General features: G+C 47.6%; 1 protein-coding gene across 2 annotated transcripts in view; it reads left to right on the forward strand.

The window, feature by feature from the left end:
* Window positions 1–15,435, forward strand: part of FRMD4B (FERM domain containing 4B) — a 137,316-nt gene that overhangs the window by 57,096 nt on the left and 64,785 nt on the right. The gene's annotated exons all lie outside the window — the stretch shown is intronic.

Genomic DNA, 15,435 nt, shown 5'->3' on the forward strand with positions numbered 1-15,435 from the left:
TCATTTCCTTCAGGGTGTCACGGTGCCAGTTTCAAACAGTGCCTTCTATTCACTAACCGCTTTGGCCTGTATAAATATTTTTTTTCTTCGATCTGACGCATTTCACAAAATACGTTAGATTTCAAATGTTGCTGGCGCCACTTTTCAGACGCGGACTCCTGTACAAAGGTATCACTGTATGAACTTGCCTGGATAAATCTCCATTGCGGTCTTGTGCAGAGAGGCTGGCCAGCTTGCTCTGACTGGACAAGAGGCTTATGAAAAGGTAAATTAAAAGTTTCAGGCATGTGCTGGTTTTTCCCAGACTTCATTTTTTGTCCTTCTGAGTGTTTAGTTTTCTGTCACTCCTTTTGCTAGCATTGTCACTGCAGTTCTTTGCAATCTTGGATGGACTGTCCATGTGCTTAAAATAACACTGTGCTATCTTTGTCTCCTCATTTTCTAAAAATCAGGCCACCCTTGTACAGTCTGTGTTGCTCTTAAAACCTCTGAGTCATAATTAGCGATTAGTAGTTCTACTAATCTTCTGTACAGATGGAGGCCAGTTCATTCTCAGAGACTGCAAAGAGGATAAAGCTATCAGCGCTGGAATATATTAGCCTAAATACCCTCCCACACACAAGTACACATGTACACTTTTTTCTGCTAATTAGTCATTCATTTAAACATGCATCAGCTTTGCATGTTGGTGAATGAGAGGTGGGGAGAGTAAGGGGCATCAAAATGCTGAGAATAACCTGAATGTGCTTGTTTTCAGCCATGAAAAGCCATCATTGACAGTCCAAGCAACATTAGATTTAAGACCATGATGTTTCCGTCGCTGCTGTTCCAGCAGATGTAGAATAGGTGCTGTCCCAGTGATGGGTGCCCCAGTGCTCATCTTCCTTCTTGCTATCGGGTGTAAACGTGTGCTACTAGCAGAGCTGGGAGAGGTGATGGAGAAGTTAATGTATACAGCACTTGCACCGCAGGGCTGCTGCTAATTAGGTGCTGTTTTCTGAGTGTCCTGGTTCTATGTTTTGCTGGGCCAGTGGTTTCTAGGTAGGGTGATGTGGGCTGGGCAGAGGGTGTACGGTGTGAGAAGGCTGTGTGTGTTGATATCTCGTGCAGGCAGGTTACTGGCTTGTGCATGTGCGAGGAAGGCAAAGGACTGGAGGATGGCAGTGGAGAAGCTGGAAGAGCAGGAGAGGGCAGTGCAAGAATTACATGGCATGAAAAGTACAGGCTGTGCAAGCAAGGAAGGAGAGGGGAGAGACCAGGGAATTAAAAAAAAGTGTATGCCAAAACCCTCGATACTCCCAACTGAGCACAGACTTGCAAGAAAGTGTGGGAAGACGAACAAGTAGGAAAAAAAAAAAAGGCAGCAGAAGTGCAATAGGAAAGGAAAACTGAGGTTGTAGACAGATAGGAGAAAAATAAGAGGGGACCAATCTCCAGAAAGGTGGCTGCCCTAGGCAAAGAGGTCCCCATTGTGCTGAGTGTGGAGTCGTTCAACTGATGCCAGACTGGCAGCGTCTTCTTGCCACAATTGTTTTGGGAGAGCAAGTATGTTGGTGTAGATGAAGCCCATCGGGAATCTGGTTGGGCAGGTGCACTTAGCCGGCATGCAAGTTGGTGTTTGCTAAGCCGTAGCAGAGTGGGAGTGAGTAATTCCTCTCTAGTATCAAGCACATTGCATCTGTTCACCTTATTCAGAGAGGCTGGGGTGTGCTGCATTTGCTGTAGGGTTACGTACCCTTTCGCAAGGAGTCACAACGCTGCCTTCCCTTAAACCCCAGCTTGGAGTTCTTCTAGTGGCCTCTGAGTTAGAGACTTTTCCCTGCTCAACTCTTGCTGCTCCAACAGCTTCCCGCTGCTGAAACCTCTTACGGGCATGCTGTATTTCTTTTAAACTCTAATTTTTCTTGTTTAGAAAAACTATCTGTGGCCCAAAGTACAGCTGAATTACACAGCCCAGATCTGTATTTGTTTGGAAGCCCTGGATCCTCCGAGAAGCTGTGTTCTTCTCCTCTTCCAGCTATTCCTGTCCCTGTGGTTATCCCAGCAGGGCAGAAGTTGGCACCACCCAGGTACCCTTCACATCATTTCTCTAAGGAAAAATGACTCATTGTCTATTTTCCATCTTATTTTGGGGCTTTGGAGTCTGTGTTTTGGAGACAAATGCAAGTTTGTTATTCTTGAAATACTCTCCCAAAACTGTCTCAGCTGCCACCCCTTAGGTTGCTGGTGCAGTCTGGACCAGCTGGCTGGACCTGACCTGGCATCCTTCTGCCCACTGTGGGGCCAGCTTATGGGGTTTTTTTGGTTTTTGTTTTTTTATAAAACTCTGATCCTGAGCATTGTACGGAGAGCTTTTGTAGTCTCATGACTATCAGAATGTTAGCTTTTACAAAGTAATTTTGGGGGCGGGGGGGAGGACCCAAACCTCTTTGTCTGCAGCTATTTAAAAGGTGGATATTTGATCAAAGCTAGTTCCTCTGCATTAAACAAGGAGGGCGAGACACCTCTGGCACCTCACTGCATCCCAGGTGTCTGGGGTAGCTGGGGTGAGTTGCCCTCTGGAGGTGTCTGGATTGATGGCAATTTACAGAGGCAGCCCCAGGCGAGGGGATCAGGGCTGACTCACGCTGTTTGATCCTGTGGACCAGGCAGCCCTGCTTCTCTTCCCAGCAGTGTCAGTAAGACTCTGGCTTTACACAGCGCTCTGCAGCTTAATGGAGCCCGTTCTTGGCCTCAAATGCTCGGTACACAGAGTCTTCTCTTTGGGGGAGTTTAGGTGGACCAAGAGGGCTCGGTAGCTCTGAGAAGTGGGAGCCACATGTCTCTGAGGTGTTGCTTTCAAAAGTTTGACCCCAAGGTTCCTGATTCCCATTCCGATAAATGCAAGTTACTTTGTTCCAGGTGTTGAACTTCATTTTTTTTTTCTATTAAAATAGATCCATGGATTATAAAAATTAGGGTGGTAAAAGTCTTCATAGTTTGTTCTCTCTGTGCATAGCGGCTGCTCAGTTGGGAGCATAAATAACTGACAAAGAGCATCCAGCTAAAGGGAACAGGTCTTTCTCACTCCCAGGTGAGGTCGTTTTGGTGTGTGTCCAGAGCTCCTCTCTGCTCTGGTAGCATTTTGTGATGTTCCCCCTGGCCTGTATCTTCCAGCCCACGTTGGATGCTGTGGTCCTGGGCTGCGTTGTTCCCTTGGCATCAGTCTTGTTACCGTAATTTAAGCGGCCAGAGGATGTGAGTCAGTGGTTTGCTTTAAAAGCCTGGGTACCCATACTCATGTCGCATAAAAGGAAATTAATAATGCTGAGCTGTGTTTGTGAAGGAGGAACAGGCTTGTATTTTAGATTTTGAAGTAACTGCATGTGTAAATTTGAGATCTTGTACCTCTTGTGTACTGCATTGAGGTCATGTTTGGAGCTCTGGAGGTTACAGGCTCCTGGATTTGAGTGCGCAGTTCTTTGGTTTTCTGTGTTGGTTTTTTTTCTGTTTTCAGTGAAAGCAGTGTTATATAGTCATTTGGCATTTCTTTTGGAGGAGAGCTCAGTTTTGGTGCCTTTGTGTGATACCTGTGGTCTGCCTGACACAGTTACACAGTTAGTGTTGCTGTGTCAAAGCCCAGAGGTGTGCGCAGCCTCGTAGGTTGATGCGCCAGAGGGGGAGAAATCAGGGAGATGAGTATGACTTGGTGTTTTGTACACAGAAAACAGTCCTGGAAAGGGAGCAGCAGAACAGCAGGTAGATGACTTATTCCTGCACCTCTACCAGCAGCAAACTGCACTCCTGGAGACCAACCCTGACCCCAGAACAAATTCAGATTGACAGCCAAGGGTGTGAACTCTGTCAGCGCTCCTGGTTCCCTCCCTGATGTGCGGTAGCCCACATCAGAGGCAGCAGACCTGTGCTTTGGGAAGAAGTTTGGGAAATCCAGTGAAACGCTGTACCTGCGGGTGTCTGTTGCAGCAAGGGACTATGGAGACGGGAGCGTATGAAATGAGAACAGGCATCCTGAGAAGACAAGCTCCGGTTATCTCCATTTACCCATTTACCTTCAGATGGGTAGATGAGCCTCCCTGTTGCCGCGGGGCTAAGCCCCTGCTCGCGGGGGTCGAACGTGGAGGCGGCTTGAAGTTTTAACTCTGTGCCAAGTTGTAGCATAAAGGCTCGTTCCGTCCCCTGGATGGGGATGCGTAGGGTGGAAGAGCCAGAGGGGAGATGGCAGCTCCCAACAAACACCGAGCCGTTGGCGTGGGGGTCTTCGGCCGGCTGCCGCGGCACAGGGGGGCTGGCAGGGACCCGTGGTCCAACAGCAAAGTGCCTTACTGCCCCGGGGCTGGTACCTCGTACTATGCCTTTGGTCGGTAACTGCTGGTTTTCTACTTGGCTTTGCTCCATAATAAAGGGGTTAATATTGCAAAGGAAAACCAAAAATAATGGTAATGCTTTCCCAGTTCGCCTCCATTTTTAACAATCACGTTTCAACCTCTTGTGTCCCCTGACTCATGCTGGAGAGGCTTTTGTTTCTGAATCTGTAATCAAAGCAACAAATGCGAAGGTCATTTCCTTGAGATTATATGGCAACGGAAGAAGTCCGGGATCGTGTCTCCCTTCTTCCCCCAGCTCAAATGTACAGAAAACACGAAGGCTTAGTACATGCACGCTGTTGAGTACTTCTTGGGTTTCTCCAGTCCTTTTAAACCAGCAGGGCGTGTGGCTCGGAGGTAAGAGGCTATATTTTAATTTCGGATGCTTAGCAGCAATAGATAACGTTGTTTAGTGCTGTTACATTGTGCCCCGACTAAAACATCAAGCAGAGCTCGGAGCTGTGAGTGCGGGAGTGCAGGCAGCCAGAAAACAGCACAGAGCAAAGCCAGTTTGTTTTGGGGTATTTCAGTAGTGCAGGCTGAAACCTTCTTGCTTGCTCTTTTCTCTGCCCTGAGAGATCAGTCCATAAAAATTTTTTTGCATCTCTTGCACCCCGTCGTGGAGATAAGGGGCTGTTTGTTTACTCCCAGCATTTACAGCTGCTTTTTCCTGCCTTTGTTATAAGTACTGCCTTGGCTGCTTTAGGAAAGTGCTACATCCAAGCTTCATTCTGGTAACTTTGCTGCAGCTGGAGAGCAGGTCTGTAACTTCTGAGTATAGAGAAAACCCCTTTTCAGAGATTTCCCTTATAGGCTGCTTTTGAGATACGATTTAAACTGAACAAAGCACAGATTCATAAGTCCCGAGAAGAGGCGGTCAGTGCCTGGTACAGTAGCTCCTTTCACCATGTAACTCTTAAATGTCTCATCCATAAGGTCCCCACCCCTCTTGCCCCAAAAAAACCCCTCATGGAGTGGTTGGTGCTGGAGATGCAGCAGTGCACATGGAGCTCGTTAACGGCTGCTGAGAAAGAGCCTTTGATCTGAAGTGCTTGTTTTGCTTTAGAAGTGGAGTGTGGAGCAGTCCAAATCTGTTCAACCCCCCTGAGTGCCTGGCAAGGTGCTGGCAGCTGGGCAGGCTCCTCCTCGCTGCCAGCACCGCTGCAGCCAATACCTGCTTTTTTGACTTCTTCCAGAGAGCTTAGGATTTCAGGCTTTTCTTGGCTTACTTGCTTGCTCTTTGCATTTTTTTTTTTTTTTAGAGAGTTACAGATTTAAAGGCAATTCAGATGGACTTGTGATATAGCCTTTTTTTTTTTATTATTATTATTATTATTATTATTATTTTTCATTGCCTGCTTGCCTAATGTCTGTTCTAGGCTGGCACCTGAGTTTCCTGAAGGGCTGCTGCCAAGCATGAGTGGCTGCAAAAGTCCAGGGGAAGGATGGGGACAGGATGGGGGATGAACCCGGGTGCAAGGACCCCAATGGGGTAGGAGGGGAAAAGATGCAAGATGCTCTCAGAGGACATGGTTCTGCCTGGAGAGGATGGCAGATATTGGGTCAAGGTTTGCTCTGCCTACGTCTCCTGCCTCAGGAGCCATCCCTCAAAAACCCAGCCCAGGGGTGAGCAGGGGGGTGGTGAAGTGAGAAGTGCGGTGGGGGGGGACAGAGGAGCAGCCTGTGAGATGCTATCAAAGAAACAGGGAAGAGTTTTTCAGGGCTGGGGAGAGACAAAGAGGCATCAAGGGCAGGGTGTGGGTCTCTGGGGATGGGAAACCCTGCTCTAAGGGCAATTTTCAGTCTTCTGTAACTATTCCCATAACAGGGAAAGCTGAGTTTCTGTTTCAAGTGTGTCAGGAAAAGTTACCAGAAACTCTGCACAGAATATCTCCTGAGATTCACATTGTAGAGACTTAAGCAAAGAAGCAGGAGCTTAACTGATTTCTCCTGGTTGAAGAGAAAAGGTCAGAACAGGTCGCAGGACGGCAGGCGCCCGGTCCTGCCCTGCAGTGGGTACCGCTCATTCAAGGGCAGAGGATGCTGCTGCCTCCACGTCGTGCCCTTTCTGGGGCCAACGCTGCATTTCTGTTGAGTAGCTTCAGGAAGGCTCTCTGATCCCACAGGATCTTCCCCCCCGCCGAGTTCCAGGAGACTGCACTGGAACAAAACATTACCATGGGCTTGTGTGCGGTAATGACCCGACAGCAATGTCTCAGTGCTGCCGGTGATAAGCGTGTCTCCACCAGACACTAATTTATTAGCTGTGTTCTGCCAAGGAAAGCAGATGTTGGATGAAGTATTTCATTGACTTGATATTTGTGGCAGATTTGCACTGATTGTTTCCTATTAATTTTCCTGATTTTTAGGATTAGCTGTAGAGTTGCCTGTCTATTCTTTTCTTGCTGATCTTTTAAATACATTGCAAAGTGGTAGGAATGGTAACATCAGCAGTCGTGGAATGACGTGACCTGTTTGAGAAACATTTCCGTTTTGAGAATGAGACACCTTTATTTAATAAGAGGAGAATACCGATGCAACGAGGGGGCTGTTCCTTCAAGAACATGCCTAACCACTTCCCCTCTGTCAGAGAGACTCAGCATCTACTGATAACGCAGCCAGCAAGACCCTGTGGCCTTTGGCGGTGTCAGGAGAGGTGAAATGCTGTCTGGATGCTGCTTGTCAGCTGAAAAGTATGGGGCCAGCAGAGCTGGCGAAGGCTCTTCTGCAGCAGGTTGTCTCTGTGCCTCGTGCCACGGGAACCGATGCTGCCTGTGAGCTGGTAGCACGCTCATCCGCGTGCTGGTGCACAGGTCGTGCGTGGGTGAACACCCCCTGCACCCTCGCGTGGGAGGGAGCAGCAGCGAGTATGTGAAACCACCATCGGTAGCATCAGGAAAGGCAGCCACGCTGCAAAATTTCCTTGTGGGGAAGAGAGGGGTTAGTTTTTTACGTTGCGTGTTCCTGGTAGAGACTAAGAAGCAGTAACTCTCCTGTTTATATTTTGCCCTTGACAAAAAGGGCTTTATCTCCTGGCTGGGATACAGTGTTTATCATTTTGAGGAAGACTGAATTAATTTGTTCCCTGGATTTTCATTTGTCACTGGTTTTGTTGGGTTTTTTTTTTTATCAGTGTGCTCATCATTACTTCTGAGCCTTGCATTTGAGCATCTTGGGAGAGGAGGATGAGATTTAGAGCCCCACAACCTGCTCCAGTGAGTGGGATCTTTCTAATGACCACAAAAGGCTGTGCCTGTTGTCCTGTACAAATCAGCAAACCACCAATAAAGCAAGTGAAAGAGTCCCTTAGATTTGCCATTCCCTGCAATGAGAAATAGTAGAATAAATTGGAAAAAGGAGAATCACATGGGAAACGCGTTGGCACTCGGCCCTGAAAAGCCACAGTCCCTGCAGCGAGGGAGAGCACTTGGGCTGTTGCTTTGCCAGATTTTTGTACTGGCTCAGCTGGTAGGGGCTTACATGAAAGTTAGTTGATGCTCTGCAGGAGCCAGTTTTTTCATCGTATCTTCAGTTCATGTAGCTATTTTAGGAAGGTGCCATGCAACTCAGAGAGCCTCTCGGCCCCCTGTTCCAGGCACTGTGTTTTATCTCTAACTCTTTGCCAAACTTCAGCAGAGCCAATATTTCCATGGAAAGCATCATCAAAGGAGCGTTTGTACCAGCTTGCACTTAAGTAAGTTTTCTCCAGCCTGTCTCATCTTAAAACATTATTTCTGTGCATGTTGTATTCAGTTGGGTCTTCAAGTGACTGTCTGTGCCTGGCCGGTCCTGAGACAAGAAGCACAGGGACACCCTGAGGTTGGGAATGGCTCTGTACAGTCCCTGCAATCGCTGTGGGTAAACACCCCATAAGTGTCGGGACGGGAGCGTGCAGAGCCAGGGTGAGCTCTGCAGCCCTTGGGAAGGACGGGGGTGGCACTGGGAGTCACCCTGGTGAGGTGAGATGGGTCCTACAAGGTGGCTTGCCATAGCACGAAGGGTGAAAGATGTAGCTGAGCACTTCAGTGTATTGCTGGCTATTTAATGTTACGCAGATACTGGCTTCTGTTAAGGTTAATAGCAAGATAAATGATTTAAGGCAAAATCCTGGCCCTGTTAAAGTTAACAGCAAAATTCATTGACTACACTGGAGCCAGGACTTCAGCCAAAGGTTTCTTTATGACTTGAAGATTAGGAAGGAGAGGCAGCATGTCTGGAGACATGGTCTGCCCCCTGTAAAGCTGGTGGCAGCTGTGCTGTCGCCTTCGAAGGGATCACGGCAAGTTTATCACATCTGCGTGAGTCAGACTGGGATGCCATGGCAGGGAACCCGCTGGCTGCCTGGCCTGCGGTGTGCAGAGACTGGGGGAAAACTTGAGGTTTTTGGACCCAGAGCCAACCTTTTGTGTTTTGCAGGAGATATTGGTGAGTCCAGGAGTCTTCAAGGGGAGGGCAACCGTGCAGAGGAGGCATCACCTGGGGGCTTTTCTGCTGCACCCCTTGCTGACAAAGAGGTGATGGAGAGGCACGCAGTGGGATGTGACGTGGCAGTGGGATGGGGGCATGTTTCCCCCCCCAGATCTTCACCCGTGGGAGGGTGGAGCATTTCCAGCCCCCCAGCCATCTGTTTCCTCCTGAGCATCTCCCACCATGGGACACTCAGTGACAGGCACCTATGCTGGGTCGGGGAGGACCCACGGGCTGCTAATAGGCTGATAAGAAATGTGCATCAAGGCATTTTTGGAGACCTACACGGATCCTTTAAAAACTTTCCATAGAAATGCTGGTATAAAACCAAACTCCTGTTTGTTATTTTTCTGCTTATTCCTTAAAGCTTTGAGGGACTCCAAGTGCTGGAACATGACGAGGCTTTGCTCTCCCAACAGACACACCAGGAAACTCTGAGGTCATTTAAACCATTATAACTTTTTTCCCTCTTCCCCCCAGCTGCATGCAGGCCCCTTCCTTCCAGAAGGACAGCAACAGGCTTTTATTTTCCTGAGATGTGCCTAGAAAGGGCAGCTCCATATTGCAGTACATTGTTACATCTTATTTCATATTTTTATCAGGCTGTGCACATTTACAGGCCAGAGGTAAGCTGGCCAGTTGTATCCAAGTCAATGAAGCAATGCTGATCTAAGGCAGCTGAGGATCTGATCCTAAATGCCTTCAGGTCTGAAGGAAAAAAAAAAACCAACACCTAAATGCTGATGAAAATCTGAGGTCAGTGTAGGGGCTTCAATATTAAGCTTTGAAATCTCTTACAGGCTTATGAGTTACAGAAGAGAGGTTGGGGGCGGGGGGGGGTAACCCTTACAGGAAATTACTGGTGATGCTTTATAGCTCAGGTAGGGATTTTGAGCTGAAATTCTTTTCTAAGTGCAAGGCTGGTTCTCTGGGCTTCTGTACCTGCAAATCAGTGCTGCTGCCTCTGAGTCACGGGTCAAAAGGAGGATGGCAGGATTTTGGGCCCCCCTATGCCACAGGCTTTGTGGAGGCAAAGGGATAGCATTTCCTAACCGAGCACGTGCATGTTGTAAGCGAGTGGGAATGCTGCTCTTTTGCTTTTTTGTCATGCATATGATTTTTTTCAGCGCTCTGACTGCTTGAGCCACTGTGATGTGCCTGTTTCAGGAATAAATGATCCATTTTTTACAATCCATGTCCTAATGACGCACTGCAGCCCAATTTCTTGCTTTTAAAACTGCAGGTTTAAGGCTCTGTGTGCTGGCCATTTATTCAGTGAAAATGGTTGCCCTTTCTCTCTCACCACTGGATGCATCAGTGCAGGTTTTTTTCCTGCCTGTAAAGTATCTTCCGGAGCTTACTCACCTGCCAGTGAAGTTTAATTTCACACGGTTACCCTGCAAGGAGTTTATGGAAATAACGTGCAGTTTTGTGCAGCTGGGACCGAATCCCTGGTGTCACACTCGGGTGTTTTCCAGGCAGACCCCCCGTGGGTGCACAGTAACACCCATGTCTGAGCAAAAGGGTTTGCCTTGAGACAAAGGGTAGAGGAAAGCTGGGGGAAGAGGTTTGCTACTTGCAAAAGATTTTGCGTGGAGTTTGGCATATTAAAGACGTGAAGCCTCGCTGGATGGAGGGGGTGGTTTTAAAGTTTCCAGCAATGCGTATTTCTGTGGATGCAGGATCCTGGCACAGCCATCCTGTCCCTGGGCAGGTCACGTTATCCATTGGTGCGATGCGGTTGTGCCACCAGCGTGTGCACGTGGGCTGCTGAAGCCTGAACTGTGGCACATCCCAAATGAGAACAGCTGGGATGTGTGCACAGACCTCTGAGCATTTCAATGGTAGAAACAGTTCCCAATTTTGTCTCAATTATGTGCAGCTTATGTATAATCCTCTCTTCTTTGGCCACAGAGTTGTTAGGGTTTGGGGTTTTTTTGGCTTTCTTTAGTAGTGAAGACTCCAGACCTTCTTAAAACAAGAAAGGCTTAAAAATAGAAGTCAGAGACATATGGCCAGCTAGGCAAAGAGATGTCTCTGTAATTTGCCCAGTTCTGGGAGGTGAAATCTGGTCTGGAGGGAGTGCAACACATTCGGGTTTGCTTCTGACCAGAAACCTTCATGATTTCCCATTCCTAAGCTACACTTCAGGAGATATGTTATTCTGTCAGCTTTTTTTTTTGCTTAAGTTTTTTGAGGTTTCCTGTTTACACCCTGTCTAATTACTTTTTTCTTTTTCTTATTTTTTCCTAACTGGATGACACACATGGATGTCTAAAAATATTGCATGTAACAACCAGCTTCGAATAGGGAGGATGTTTCTGTTGAAGAGAAACAGCATAAATATCCTGCATATGTTTTTTTTCCCCAAATAAACATTCAGGCTCAGGATATCACAGGGAATTGCTCTAAGTAGCTAAGAAATAGTTTAGGTTTTTTTCTCTGCCTTGTTTTTTTCTTTTTAAAGGACTGATGTTTTGGAAAATCTGTCTTGATGATTTTTAGATGGACAATTTGTCTTAACTTCTGTGCCACAAGTGAGATGGAGGAAACAATTGGGGGGGGGTCCAGCTATATGAAACCTTCTGAACATGTTAACCTGCTATATAGAATCACAATCTTGCCCTATGCTTTAATTTCGACATGTGGAGATTCTGAGAATCATGTGTTTCTTCTCCTTCATTATCTGCCTTTTTTACTGAAGACCTGGGTAAATCACGTTCTTGCTGAAAGCCCGCTGCCAGTAAGTTAGGAGGGCTGCAATATTTTTTTATTACTGCATTGGACAGTGTTTGTCTCCTTTTCATTCTTGTCCATTTTTGAGTTTTTATTGCTTGCTTGTGGCAAAGCGCATGAGTGACTTTGAGAAACGATAAGAATCCCAGTATCTCAGTGTGGTTCTGCCAAAAATGGGGCTGTGTATTATGTCGCTCTGCTAATTTCCTATTGGGAATGAGATGAGGTACAGGGATATTTCATGAATTTTGTGCTGCTACTTCTTTTACTGGATAATAGCTTAAATATTAGCAGGCTTTTAAAAATAACTGCTAAAAAGACCAACTTGGGGGCATGTTGCAAAAGTATAACAAAACTGTTCATTTGTACAGACAATGCAAAATCAATGAGAATAAGCTGACAACATAGATGTGTGTGTACATATATCTCAAGACTGCTCACGCCACCTCTTAATGGAGCCAGACAGCTGTGCTCATCTCGTGATGGATTGCCCCAACTACATAGAAAATCAATTATATTGTTCAGATTAGCAAGACGTACTGAATTAAAGATGAAAGAAAATGTACCCTCAAGGGGCTCCCAGGGTGTTGGGTCTTTGAGGAGCCCAGTGCCCTGAGAGCCAGGGAGCAAAGTACGAGTCCCTTCCCAGAGCCCGAGGAAACAGGCCTGCGAGCGGATGTGCTGTGGGGAAATAAATCACAGCGGTGTCATTGGGGGAGTTAAAAATGAGTCTTTCCCTGATTCGGCTCCAAGAGCTCAGGGTCTCTAGTCACTGAGCTGGAGGCACTCTTCCATGGCCAAAATCCTATATATATTCTATGATACTACGGTGGTGAAGTCCTTGTCTGGAAGCTTCCCAGCTTTTCTTCAGGCAAGAGGAGAGGACCAGACCATCGATACCTGTGACTCTGCTGGAGCGTGTGGCATTGCTGCGCCGCAGTCACGTCGCACCTCTGCATCACTGCGCTGGGACAATACAGGGCCAGTGGAAGGCGACTGATATTCCAGAGCTTGTGAGGTGGTCTCGTGGCTGCAAAAGCCTCTGAAACTTTCGGTTCTGCTCCCTGTACAAACGAGGCTTGCAAAATGGGAATACTGTCTTGTATATTGGAGCCCTGCCTGCACAGGGAAGGCAGCTCCATGCGAGGAGAGAGCTGTCTCCTGGAGATGACCTCTCCGGTGGGCAACATTCCTGACGCAGGATGGGCTTGTGGTGCTCTGTGATCGTAACTGGGAGTGATTTGCTTCTGATTGTGTTTGTAAGTGCGGAGTAAGCCAAGTGAAGTGCTCTCTGCCCCATCAGGAATGGGGTGGGGATGCTTGGAGTGAGTGCTTGCGCAGCTGCAGAAATCAGGGTGCTGGTTGCTGAAGCCTTGGATCTGCAAGAGGAGGCTAAGGGCTGATGTTTGGACTGCCCTAGTTAATGCCACTTTGTTCAGGGATTGGATCCTACAAAGGCAAAGCTGGTAGCCACACTGGCAGATTTGCCTTCCTCGACCGGGCTGTGGTGCCACGCAGTGAGTATCCGTGTTGTGCCTCTTGGCCCAGGTGCGGAAGGCATCTTAGCAGGGATGTGGCCCTCAGGTGTGTGTGCATGGGCTGGGGAGGGGGCAGAGGGGTGCATGGAGCAAATAGAAGGGGCTCCAGAGACCCCCCCCTTCTTCCTTGAGCTGTAGCCAGCAGCAGATAGTTCATGGAGGTGGACATTACTGTCGCGTCCCACCATGCAAGAGCGTGTTCCTGGGGTGAGACAAGCCCATCGCCACGTAGAGCTCTGGTGATACAAGTGGGAGTGACAGGTTTGTCACAGGAACGGCATTTCGTGGTGCTTTATCGTCGAGCAGCCTGGCATCTTCTGCAACTTCTTGATTGAGCTTTCTGGTACTCTGGGAAGCAGCTGTATGATTTCTTCTGAGGTGAGATTCCTGGAGACTCAGGTACTAAATGTTATCTGTATCTATATCTGTAAATCAGACTTTTAAGCTGTATCCTTACATTTTCTCATCAACAAAATCAGGAATCATTATATCATGCCTATCTTCAGAGGTGTGATGAAGTTAATTACTTTTAAGGTGCTTTGCAATTTCCTTGGATAGCTGAGTAGAAGCACAGATTATGGTTGGTATTTCTTCTATGTTTTAATCTTCCTGGCAACGTTCCTTTCTCCTCAGCACAAGGCTTTGTGGATGTGTTTGCTATAATAGAAACCTTTTTTACTTAACAATAGACAACTGAGGCAATTAAAACAGTCAGAAGTGATTAATGTGATTTCACTGGGTGAAAGCTAAAGAAGCTAGCAATTAAATAATGGCAACCCTTGTGCTATCTCAGAGCAACAGATGGGGAATGATTTAAAACCACTATTGGATCAGACACTTCGCAACAGGGGCAGATTGGTAACAGTATGTCAGAGCCAGAAATACGCACCGCCTTGAAGGGTGTGCTGATGAAACGATTAATTGATGGTAACATGCAACTTATTTATGACCACGTGATGGCAGACCTTCAGCTCTCCTGAACAAACGGACCTGTGATCAGATCGTAATACGTTTAAGGGCTACAGGCAGCGTGTTTGGTGAGCTGATAAATTGCAGAGAGCGGGCTGGAAGCTGGAATTGGGATGCTGTGGCTTTGCTTCCAAAACCTGAAGGATAAAGCACTGGAAATGGTACCGTGCTGGGAGCATGGGCCTGGGGCAGATGCAGCTCTGGGCTGATGCCTTCTCAGTTGGGGTGCAGTACCGTGGGGTGAGGCTGCGGTTTGCAACGGGGAGGCATTGCTGCTGTCTCCGTGATGGTGCAGCCTCTGCTCTGCACCCCTGCGTGCACAACAAGTCACTCTTCATCTGGCGCTTCTCTACAAATTCACATTCACAGCAGCAGGAAAAATGAAAAGGAAGGGGTTTCTTCCAGCTAGACTCACTCTGCAAATGGTCCTTTTACCAGTATTGCTGTTTTGATGAGCGACGCAATGATACTTAGTGCTGGAAGTTGCCAGCACTGGTGCCACGGATGCTGTAGCCCTGTTTTCCCAGATACTAGACAGAGTTGTGCCTGCAGATGCTCATGTCTGACCTGTTTGCAGAGCTCCTCAGGAGGGGGTTCCCTTCTGGGTTTTGGTCAAAATGAGCTCAATTAGGTGAAACAATAAAGCTTTGTTAATTTGGCTTCTTATGGCTGACTGGTGACAGAAGAGGCTGTGTCTCGGCAGCCCCCGCTGTGCAAACAGCCACGCGTTGAAACGGGGGCAGCGCTGGGGGAGGCAGGAGGTCTCTTTTTGGTTATACTGCAATCGGGTATAGATTGTATTTATTTTTAAGTGTTACAAGGCTTGGATGTGCGGCATCCCAGGGCAGGAGGTGATGAGGGGGTGCTGGTGGCAGCAGAGCTCAGCCCTGTCCTTGTCCCCATCCCCGCAGAGCCGGAGGGATGTGAAAGGAGAAACCGCTGTGTGTTGTTATTTAATCCCCTGGGAGCCCCTACCTAAGCAAACCACCCTCAGCCTCTGCTCACAGCTCAGAATTTATAGTCTGCGAGAAGCTTGTGCTGTCAGGAAAATGAGTTACTCTGAGGCTGGGAGAATAAATATAAAAGCCAGGTTTCCTTCACCAGCTCTCGCCCGGAAAGCGTTGTGAAGTCGGTCCTGGCCAAAGCCGGCGAGAGGTCCAGAATTAGAACAGATTTTAAATAATGTAAAAGCTCTCGTGGAAATGTATTAGATTTCAAAGGGCAGATATTAAAAGGGCATAATGTGTAGCTGTTTCTGAATTGCTCGCCTCTTAAAGAGAGAAAGACAAATTGTTTGCAAGAGATAAATGTGACACGAAGTGGGAACCAAGGTGGTCCAGATCCAATGTTAGAGGTTGTAA

The sequence above is a fragment of the Haliaeetus albicilla genome, chromosome 24 (genome assembly GCF_947461875.1).
Source record: "Haliaeetus albicilla chromosome 24, bHalAlb1.1, whole genome shotgun sequence".
In the NCBI taxonomy this organism is placed as follows: domain Eukaryota; kingdom Metazoa; phylum Chordata; class Aves; order Accipitriformes; family Accipitridae; genus Haliaeetus; species Haliaeetus albicilla.